The sequence below is a fragment of the Athene cunicularia genome (assembly GCF_003259725.1).
Source record: "Athene cunicularia isolate RWA chromosome 20 unlocalized genomic scaffold, athCun1 chr20_part1, whole genome shotgun sequence".
Classification (NCBI taxonomy): domain Eukaryota; kingdom Metazoa; phylum Chordata; class Aves; order Strigiformes; family Strigidae; genus Athene; species Athene cunicularia.
Window position 1 is genome coordinate 1534564 of NW_020799125.1, and position 9481 is coordinate 1544044.

Here is a 9481-nt window from a genome sequence, read left to right on the forward strand (position 1 = left end):
TTTTTTTTTTTTTTTTTTTTTTTTTTTTCCCTCCCTCCCCTCCTCCAGTCTGTTGCACAGGAGCTGTCGGCCATGCTGTTCCAGTTCAGGGGCTCCTGCAACAGAAAAGATCAGCTGTTGGAGAACCCATGGAAAGCCCTGGGGGAGAGCCATGGCCGCAAGGTAATCAGCAGGCAAAGTTATTACCATTATGCTGCTAATTAATTCCCAGCTCATTACGTTTCCTGTGGCTAATTTGTACTCGCCGCTGATTTGATTAAACTCATCTCTATGCTAATAAATGTGTTTTCCATTTGTTTTAGCGACTGTAGGAAGAGAGCCCGGTATTTACATATTTTGACGTTTATCAAATAAAACGCGGCGCCTGAATTAATTCTGCTCTGATTTATAAGTGGAGGGAGTTTGGGGCGGGGGGAGTAAGGGGATGCTGAGGGTCAGGCGAACATCGCGTCTGTGCGGCGGGGAGGGAGGGGGCTGCTGCCTGGGGGATGCTCCTGGGGGTTTAATCCCCACCGGCCCCATCCTGCCCGGGGATGGCTCCTGCGAGGTGTGTGTGAGTGTGTGTGTGTGTGTGTGTCACCTCCTCGGCCGCTCCCCTGCCATTTATTTCCCTTTTCCCAGCTCAATTTCGAGACGTGGGTCTTGGAATTGTAGGTACATCGTACGGTTCACCAGCACCTCGTCAGGTGGATTTTTTTTCTTTGTCTTTCAGAAATTGCTCTAAATGAAGATTAGATTTACACCTGCAGCACCTAATTATAAGCAGTGACTTTGTTTCCCAGTTCCCCCTGGCAGGACTCGCTGCAGTAATATCGGACGGCTTGGCTTTCTAACCAGATAGGGAGGCACAGACACCTTGTGATACATACAGAAATAGATATATATATATATATTTTAGGCACGTGCTTTACCCTCTCTCCCCCTGGTAAATGGCAGGGCAGAAAGCTCTATCTGGCCCTCAAGCAGCTGCCTTTTAAACCCGAGACTAAATTTTCAGGGCAGCTCTTCAGCAAATGTAACTCCCTTCAAAACAGTCGTCCTGTTTCCTGTGATTAAGTTGCTGCGGGATCAGTCTCCTCTTCATTTGGGGCAAATCCTAACAGGAAAATGCTCTGAGAGTGTAAGTCGGCGGGATTTGTGCTTTTACATCACTTAAGGGCTTGTGAAATCCGGCCCTTTCCTTTTCCTAGGCAAACTGGCAGTTGTCACCAAGCACATCCCCTGTCTCTGCCTGTGCGTGTTCATATGTAACATGTTGGTGCAGGTACATATAAATCACACGGGGTGGAGGCCAGACCCTCCACAGGCAGCATGGCTCGGGGAGGGCTGGGATGGGGGGGGCGTGGGGAAATGCTGCTCTTTGGGAGCTGGAAAAGGCACACTGGCTCCACAGGGATGCCTGGGAGCCCAGGGTAGGGCTGACCCATCATCCCACTCCTCCTCCCTGGATTTGTCTGGAAGTTTGGCTCAACCCAAGAGGGATTTTTTTTTTCTCCCTCTGCACGCTGGATTCTCTGGTTTCTCTCCCAGGTGCTTCATGTTTCTGCCCTCACACCAGCAGCCCCGGGGCAGCCCGCAGTTTTCATTCACACTCCCAGCCAAAGTTTCCCAGCAAAGGGGGGGCCCCGACGATGCCACTTCTCACTCTGGCAGTAAGACACCTTCCACCACCGCTGCTTCACCCCAGGCAATCTGGAAACAGCTTGATTGCTTAAGTAACAATTAACAGCCTTGTCTTTTGGGAGTGCTTCTGGTGCGTGGCGCATCCCCTGCTCCGGAGCCTGCGCTCTCCCACCACGTTACCCGAACTCTGGACACCCCCCAGCTCCTCAGCCTTCTGTGTGGGAGGGTGGTGGTGGGCTGCACCGTGCCACCGGGCCCACCCCAGGCTCGGCAGCAGCCCACGATGATGTTTTGACGTTTTCCCTCCTCTTGCACTTGCTCTGAGGCTGCACAGACGTGCCCGTGCTGCTGCCCAGGACGCGTGGGATGAGGGCGTCCGGCTGGCCACGGCACAGGGCCCGCGTAGGGCCGCATCCAGCTGTGCTGCCAGACCACGGCACCAGCTCCCTGGGTTGGTTTTAAACCAAACTGGACCTGGCAGAGCCCTGGCTGGAGCCAGGCGGTGCTGGCTCCGGGTGCGTGCCCCAGCGATGGGGCGATGCCTGGTCCCCAGCATCACCTTGGCTGCGCATCCAGAGCCCCAGGCGTTGCCCCGTATTGTCTCAGTATCACTAGAACAACCAGCTAAGCCTTTCCGCGGTGCAATGGTTGGACTTTTCCTATAAAATGTTTTAAGCCTTTGCGAAACCGGGAAGTATTACGGAGGAAAAAAAAAAAAAAACCAAAAAAAACCCGCCTTGTTTCGCATTAACAGTCTTTGCTTTTCCTGGCGAAGGTGGGACAATAGCCACACGCTGCATGGTATCAGTGTCACAAAGAACAGACCCAAAAGGCTTCAGCTCAGGACAAATAAAAGTAACATTGATTCCTTTTTATTTTTCTTTTTTTTTTTTTTTTTTTTTTTTTTTTTTTTTTTTTTTTTTTCCAGCTGGTATCAATACATTAAACAGCCACGCTGGAAAAGTGAAATTGATTCAAGGCCTTCAGTGCTCCCTGCCAAAAAAGCCTCCTGCAAGGATCTATTCTGTATCGAATTACAGTCTGGAAAAGTTCAATAGGTTATTGTACAAACAGAGAGCAAAAGCCCGTCAACAATAGAGCCAAAGTGATTGTGCAGCTCCTTTGTGTTTGCCAGCCCCGTGCCCCTTGCAAGCTCAGATGTTAAATCAGTTTAATTAAAATGGTGGGCTTCAAATGCTTCGCATTTTTTTAATGCACGTCCCCGTGTAAAGACATGTAGGCTGAGAGGTTTCAAGCTGCCTGCCTGCGCTGACAGCCCCCTGGTCCCTTTCTTGGTCCCTAAATGGCAGCGGATTTTTACAGCTGCCGAGCGCTTTGGGCAGGCACCTTCGGCCTCGGCTGCATCCAGGGCTGCTCCGTGTCCCCGGCAGGGTCCTGAAAGGAGAGGTGGCCCCAGGGCTGGTCACGTCTCCCTTCAGCAGAAGGTTTTGGTGACACGTGGCACCCGCGAGCCGGGGACGTGCATCAGGTGGGCACATGAGGGGCGTGAGCCTCCGGGCAGCCCCTGTCCCTGCAGGCTGGAGCTGTGTTTTGGGGCAGCAGGTGTGTAGGTGACTTGGCTGTGGGACCCCTCCAGCGCCGGCGTCCTCCCCAGAGAGATCAAGAGCTCCCCAGGGAGCAGCACCCGGGTGAGGTCCCCGATGCTGCTGCGGGTTTGACATGGGTCCTGTCAGAGGGTCTCCTCCTCCAAGCCGGCAGGAGAAAGGCACAGCGTTGTGCTACATCATGGTTTCTAAATCCCCCTCTCCATCTCTAATTAAGATTCAAATTGAGTATAGAAATCATGTGTAAGTAAGATGCTAATTATTAAAGTCATTGATCTCCCAGACAATAAAGCAGCCTCGCTTTCCTGGCCTGCCCGTGTTTGGTGGTAGCTCTGAGCCCTCGCAGTCGTAAACGCCTGGGATATCTGGAAGCCACATTTGAGAAGTGTGGAAATGATTGATTTTTGCAGGGAGGTGAAGTCCCCATCTCGCTTTGAACGAAGCCTCTTTACAGCAGCCCCAGCCCCAGCCGACCCTGGCCACACGTCTGGCTCTCTCGATAACTCAGCTCTCCGTAATGACATGCATTAAACTTCCTTCCCCCGCCTCGCAGGACATCTCCCTGATGCCCCTGTCGTGCTGCACTGTTGTGCTTATTTTCTTACTGGAGTAAACAGGATTTACTGCTCCGTGTACGCTTGGTGTGCTGATGTCCCGTGCTCCAGCTCGGGGCCGCCCAGGTGAGGAGGCCAGTATTTCCCGGGGAGGGAGCGGGGTGCAAGGCATCTGGGGTACGTGGTCCCCAGGAGCGGCTCTAACGATGCGTGTGTGTGGCTGTGCCTGCACACACCCAGCACAGCATCTTCTGGAGCCGTCCCTGAGCTGTCCCTGAGCACACGGAGCCCGTGCCCAGCGCCCCAGCTCCTGGGGCTGTGGGTGCCAGCCCATGCGGCCGCTGTGGCCCCGTGGCTGGAGGCAGTTGCACGGGCAGCAGGTCCCTTGCTGCTGGGCTGATGGCAGCTGGTTCCGAGCTCCTGCTCCAACCAGACATCCTGCAGTCCTTCTCCTCCAGCCGTAAAAACAGCCCCAGGAACAGAGAGTGTGGGTGGAAAGACCAGGGCTTGGCAGACATCCTTGTGAGGGTGCTGTCTGTCCGTCCTCTCTGCTCCGAAGCTGTCCCCAGCGTCACGGCGAAGGGAGGGAGCACAGCCTGGCCAGGCTGCAGGAGCAGGGCTCAGCGGGTTTGTCCATGAGCCATAGAGCAAACCCCCAGGGCAGGATGCATCCAGGTTTCCTTCCCTTGTCCCCAGCCCAGACAACCTTCCTGGCTGAACGTCCTACCCAGGAGTCATGGGATTTGGGGAAAAAGTGCAGAGAGTTGGAAAAAATACATGAAAGGATGGATGAAATATTACAGGGAGAGAAAATTATATGGAAAGCAGAGCACAACCAGTATGGGGCCAGGCTGCAAGGTAGGGGAGCAGAGCCACAAACTGGGAGGGTGACGGAGGCCAGTGCTTTAGTGGCTGCGGCAAGGGTAGACTCAAGAGAAAGAAAAGGCTTGGGCTGCAGAAGAGAGGGATGCTAGCCTGGAAACGCAAAGTGCAGTACCACACTGCACCAAAACGCTGGAATTAACATCAAAGCAATCCTGGAGCAAATGAGATTACAGTATGCATGTTAATGAGGCAGCAGCGCTAATCAGCAAGGATGCCGCGCTAGGAGGGCTGCACTGCCAACTTGTGATTTTTGTTGTCAGGCTGGACTGGGCTTCCATTTGGAGTGAAGATTTTGTTTGGTTTAAAAACCATCAGGATTTTTGTGGGGTTTCTGGCAATCTCTGATTTGATTTGATTTCTTCAAGTAGATGTCTGGCCCTCCAGGGTACAGAGAAGAACTTGGAAATAGGATTGAAGTGGTCCCCAGAGCCAAACTGAAAACCACTCCAAAGCCAAGGAGCGGATGAAAGTTGCCCAAAATGTATTTTACTCTATTTTTAAACCTCATTATTTTTAAGCCAATCTCACCAGCTTGCAGAGAGCTGAATACATGGCTTTTGCACAGCGTATTTGTGTGTTAAGCTTTCCTAAGGAATACGAAGCCACTCAAGATGCAAAGGGTCCAGCTCGGCTCACACTTGTAGCAGTTTTTTTTCCAGTGCCACAATGCTGATGTCAGAGTTATGCTTCACTACTGAGCTCCAAAACTGGAGCCTTTTAAAGTCAAGAGCCCTAAAAAAAGCACTTGCTTGGGAGTCATGTGGCTTCAGGCAAAAAGCTGTAAAAGGGGCAGCCCCCCCCCCCGCCCTGTCCCGGGGAGGTTTAGCTGGGCTGGGGACAAGGATGGCAGGAAGGTCACGGTAAGAAGGGCATCATGAAGGAGGAAAGGACTGAGATAAGGAAAGGCAGATAAACTGCTCACAAGAATTAAAAGGGTAGGACCCCCAGCAGAGGATAGGAGCGAGCCCTGTCTCTGCTACCACCGAGCTGCCTGAAACCTGGGATGCTCCCAGGGAGCAGATTCATCTTGGTCAGGGAAGCTTTTGGAGCAGGGTCAGGAAAAGGGGAACCTTTCTGGAGGTTTTAAATCTCTCTGTAGTAAACCGATCCCTTGGGAGCCGGAGGAGGGCAGAGAACAGGCACACCAGGGGATGGGAATGCTGCAGCGGGTGCAAACTGCCCAGGGGGAGCAGCCCCAGCCCCCTCACCGTCCCTCTCGAACCCTTTTCTGTGGAAAATGCCATTCTGAGCAGCTCCCTTTGCAAGGAAACCAGGCTTGTTTTGATCTGTTTTTCAAACAGCCTTTCTTCTTGATTGGAGAAATTGGCTTAAATGCGTCTCTCCCTTTTCTTAAGCAAGGCTGCAATTTATTCCTGCTTCCTTCTCTTTTCACCGATAATCTTATTTGCTGAAGCGGTGATTAAACCAGAATTTGAGATATTTGAGTGTTTATAGAGCAAGAACGATATGTTTTATGTTTAAGTTTGACATGCAAACGTGTATCTTCTGCAGGTGGCTCTGAGTAAGGCTCAGCGCTGGGCACCGGGAGAGCTGATAGTTCCCAGCTCTCGTCCGGCTCTAAGAAAACATCTCTCTTGTCACTTCAGAGAGCGCAACGATGGGGCTCAGCTTCACGGAAATCTTGCTTCCCCTAGTGCAGAGGTGCTGCAGGAGCGGGTCCCCAGCGCTGAGCTTCACTTGCTGCACCCACCAAGTGCACAGATCCGGATGGAGCAGCAGAAGAATGGGGGAGTAACCAAACACAGCCCCAAGAAGGTGCAGCTGTACCTCCCTTCTGCTGCAGATTTACATGGCTGGGAAAAGAAGCTGTTCAGTAATGCTTTCCATGCCAGGGAAATCATTAACAAATTAATCATTTACTAATTAAACGGCACGATACCCATGTAAAGGGAGGGTGATTATCCTCTTCTGTAAGTCAGGAAACTAAACGGCATTTCTGATTTTAGACCAAATTTGCCCTTCTTGCAACCCCGCAGCTTCTGCTGCCGTCGCCAAAGCAGCTTCCTTAGAGCATCCCATCTCTGCACACCAGTGGGAGAAACCACCCTGATTTGCACCATCAGGCAGCACTGGTGCCTGACAGCTGTCCCCAGGCTCCCTTTGGAAAGGCTGGGAGGCTGGGTTGGGTGGGCTTGGCATGTCCTTTCGACGTAGTGTGGATGCTGGAGGGCTGGAAGAGCCAGACAAGGAGATGCGGCTGTATCCTCGCTGGGCAGCACCAAGGCTTGCTGGGTGCACACACACCCTTCACCACCCCTCCAGCTGAATCACAGTCTGCAAGCATTTTCTGCAGACTCAGGAGAAGTGAGAGCAAAATGAGAGCCAAAGTCTGATCTGCTTCTTTTCACTCCTCTGATTTTATTTAGATCACGCGTGTGAGATTAAACCTCTGCTTTATCCCAGACGAGCAGCCTCTGGCAACAGGCAGGATAGGTGAAACTTCATTTGCGGCATATGAGCATAAATTTATTTTAAAAAGTGAGAAGGAGTGAAATGGGAAAGGCAGAGCAGTGGCAGTGCTGTGCTGTGAAGACCATGGAAGTACCTTCCTCAGTGTGTGTTTGAAGCAAGTCTTTGGGATGCAGTAAAAAAAAAAAAATGTAATCAAAATGCCAAGTTACTGCATCCCAGGAATGGTTGTCCTTGCTAAGACCTCTCATACCACAATGCCTCCCTGTGAAGTGCTCAGATATAGCAGAAACTCCCCAGAACTAAAGCCAAAATGCTTCCCCTTGCTTCATGACCTCGAGGTGCCCAGCAGGCGACGGCTGACGCGGCGCAGCAGCCCGAGCCCTGTGCACCTACGTGGAGTTGTCACAGGTATTTACTTTTGCTAAGTGCAGTTCGTTATTGTGTCCTCCCTCTGGAGCTGTACTGAAAATTAATTCCCCACAGCCTTGGCCAGTAACTTTTGGAACACTGTATTTTCCAGTTTTCCTTTACTTTGTGTTTCATACGCTCAATCAATCGTGGCTGTCACGGAGTGAAGTGGTCCTACCTGCCGCAGAGACAGAAGTGCACCGGACTTTGCTGTGCAGCTGTTTGCTTTGTGTTGTATGCACAGAATAAAAGCTAATTCAGGAGCAGCTAGAAAAATTAAAAAAAAAAAATAAAAAAAACAACCCACAGTGAGATTAGGAGCACAGAGATATGATGGTCTGATAACTAAAGCCTTGCTGTCTCCAGGAAAGTAAGAGACATCTAAGACGTCTCCTTTCTCCATCATAACTCAATAGAAATAAATAGAAGAAGGTGGATGGAAACGGAGTAAATTATTTCACTGCCTAGAGCGACAGATGAGCAAAGCCAACTGGGCTGGCTGCTTCAGGCTTTCAACACTTCTGCGTGCCCTAAAAAATACCATGTTCAGCCACCTGCTCCTGAACTGCGTGGTGATGATCCATCCAGAGGTTAAAATAACCAGGCAGCCTGGTACGTTCCTCCAGCTTGACTTCCTCAGCAGGATTTTGTAGGGATAAGGTGACACAGGGGTGATGTCCGAGAGCCTCCTCTTCCTCACCCATTCACCGCTCCTGGGTACACCAGGTGGTTTTTATCCTTTGGGCACAACAGCGAGTTGCCCGTAAGGATTCAGATTTGGGCTTTTGCTCCTTTCAGAGGCTCCTGTCCTGCCGCCGAGTGCCTGCACACACCGAGGACTAGCCCCGTTTTTCTAAGTCAAAGCACATCTCTAATTCAAACACAAAGTGAAAGGATGCTGGAAAGCCACTGGCCTTTATGGTTTATTAAGCTCCTTGTGCAAGCATATTTTTAGCCTTTTTTTTTTTTTTTTTCAGACTAGACCATTTCACCTCGGTGCTGCACTTCACAAAACCCACCAAGCCACCATCCTTCCTTCACTATGATGGAAGAAGGATGGGGAAAATCCTGCCTTTGTTGCTGAAAGATTCTGTGACTCTATTTAAAAAAAAAAAAAAACAAAACAACAAAACCAAAAACAGTCACATTTCTAACCAGCTCTTTATTAAACTGCCCAAACATATCATCTGCACTGGAGGATGTAAGGGCTGACACCAGACAAAACCATCAGATTGTTCTGAGAAAATGCATTGGCTTGTCTTGACAATTTAGGACTCTGTGGAATACCCTGTTCATATTTGCTGTTGATTTTAAGACTGAAATTTGCAGTATGAAAACAGACATGTCCAAGAAAGCATTGCTCAGCTTAAACTTAAAAGGACAGAGATGCAAGATTACAGCAGAAAGATGCAGCTCCTGGCTCCGAGCCCTTTCTTAGGAACCAGCTTTCACTTTGCCTTGGGCTTTTGGTCTATCAGCATCTAATGAAAGATGACAGTGCAGGCTCCCTTAGGGGCTAACGTGGGCAATTTCAGTTCTGGCATTTTAATTTATCTGTAACCAGCAGTTTTCAAAAGGGTAGAGCTAAAAAAGAACTTGGCTTGGTCACACACAGACAAAAAAAAAAAAAAAAAAAAGGGGGAGTTGTGACATAAAATGCATGAGGAGGTTTGCTTCGTTTTAACTCCTTGGGATGCAGCAGAGCCGTAGCGATGGCTGCGGTCTCTTAGCACGTTGGCTTGATGTTATTAACCCTACACACCAGGTAGCTGGTTGTTCTTTAGGTGACGTGGATTCCTCCATGGTTTATGGATGTTGGTTTTAGTGCTGGGCACATCTGCTATATTCCTGACAGTTAAGGTCCCGACTTTTCCCATTTATTAATCCCCAAAGTTGCATTCAGACACTGTAATGGCAAAAGGTTAGCTTAGGATCAGTAGCAGCCATAAATCCAGAATTAAAGGCTGCGGATTTGTCTCCAACCCACCCCGTGGTGGCCTAGGTGCTGGGGGG

General features: G+C 50.4%; 1 long non-coding RNA gene across 1 annotated transcript in view; it reads left to right on the forward strand.

The window, feature by feature from the left end:
• Positions 1 to 277, forward strand: part of LOC113487452 — a 1433-nt gene extending 1156 nt beyond the window's left edge. Inside the window, exon 2 of the long non-coding RNA XR_003399790.1 lies at positions 49 to 277. This is a non-coding gene — a long non-coding RNA (uncharacterized LOC113487452). The remainder of the gene's footprint in view (positions 1 to 48) is intronic.
• The last annotated feature ends 9204 nt before the right edge of the window (positions 278 to 9481 follow it).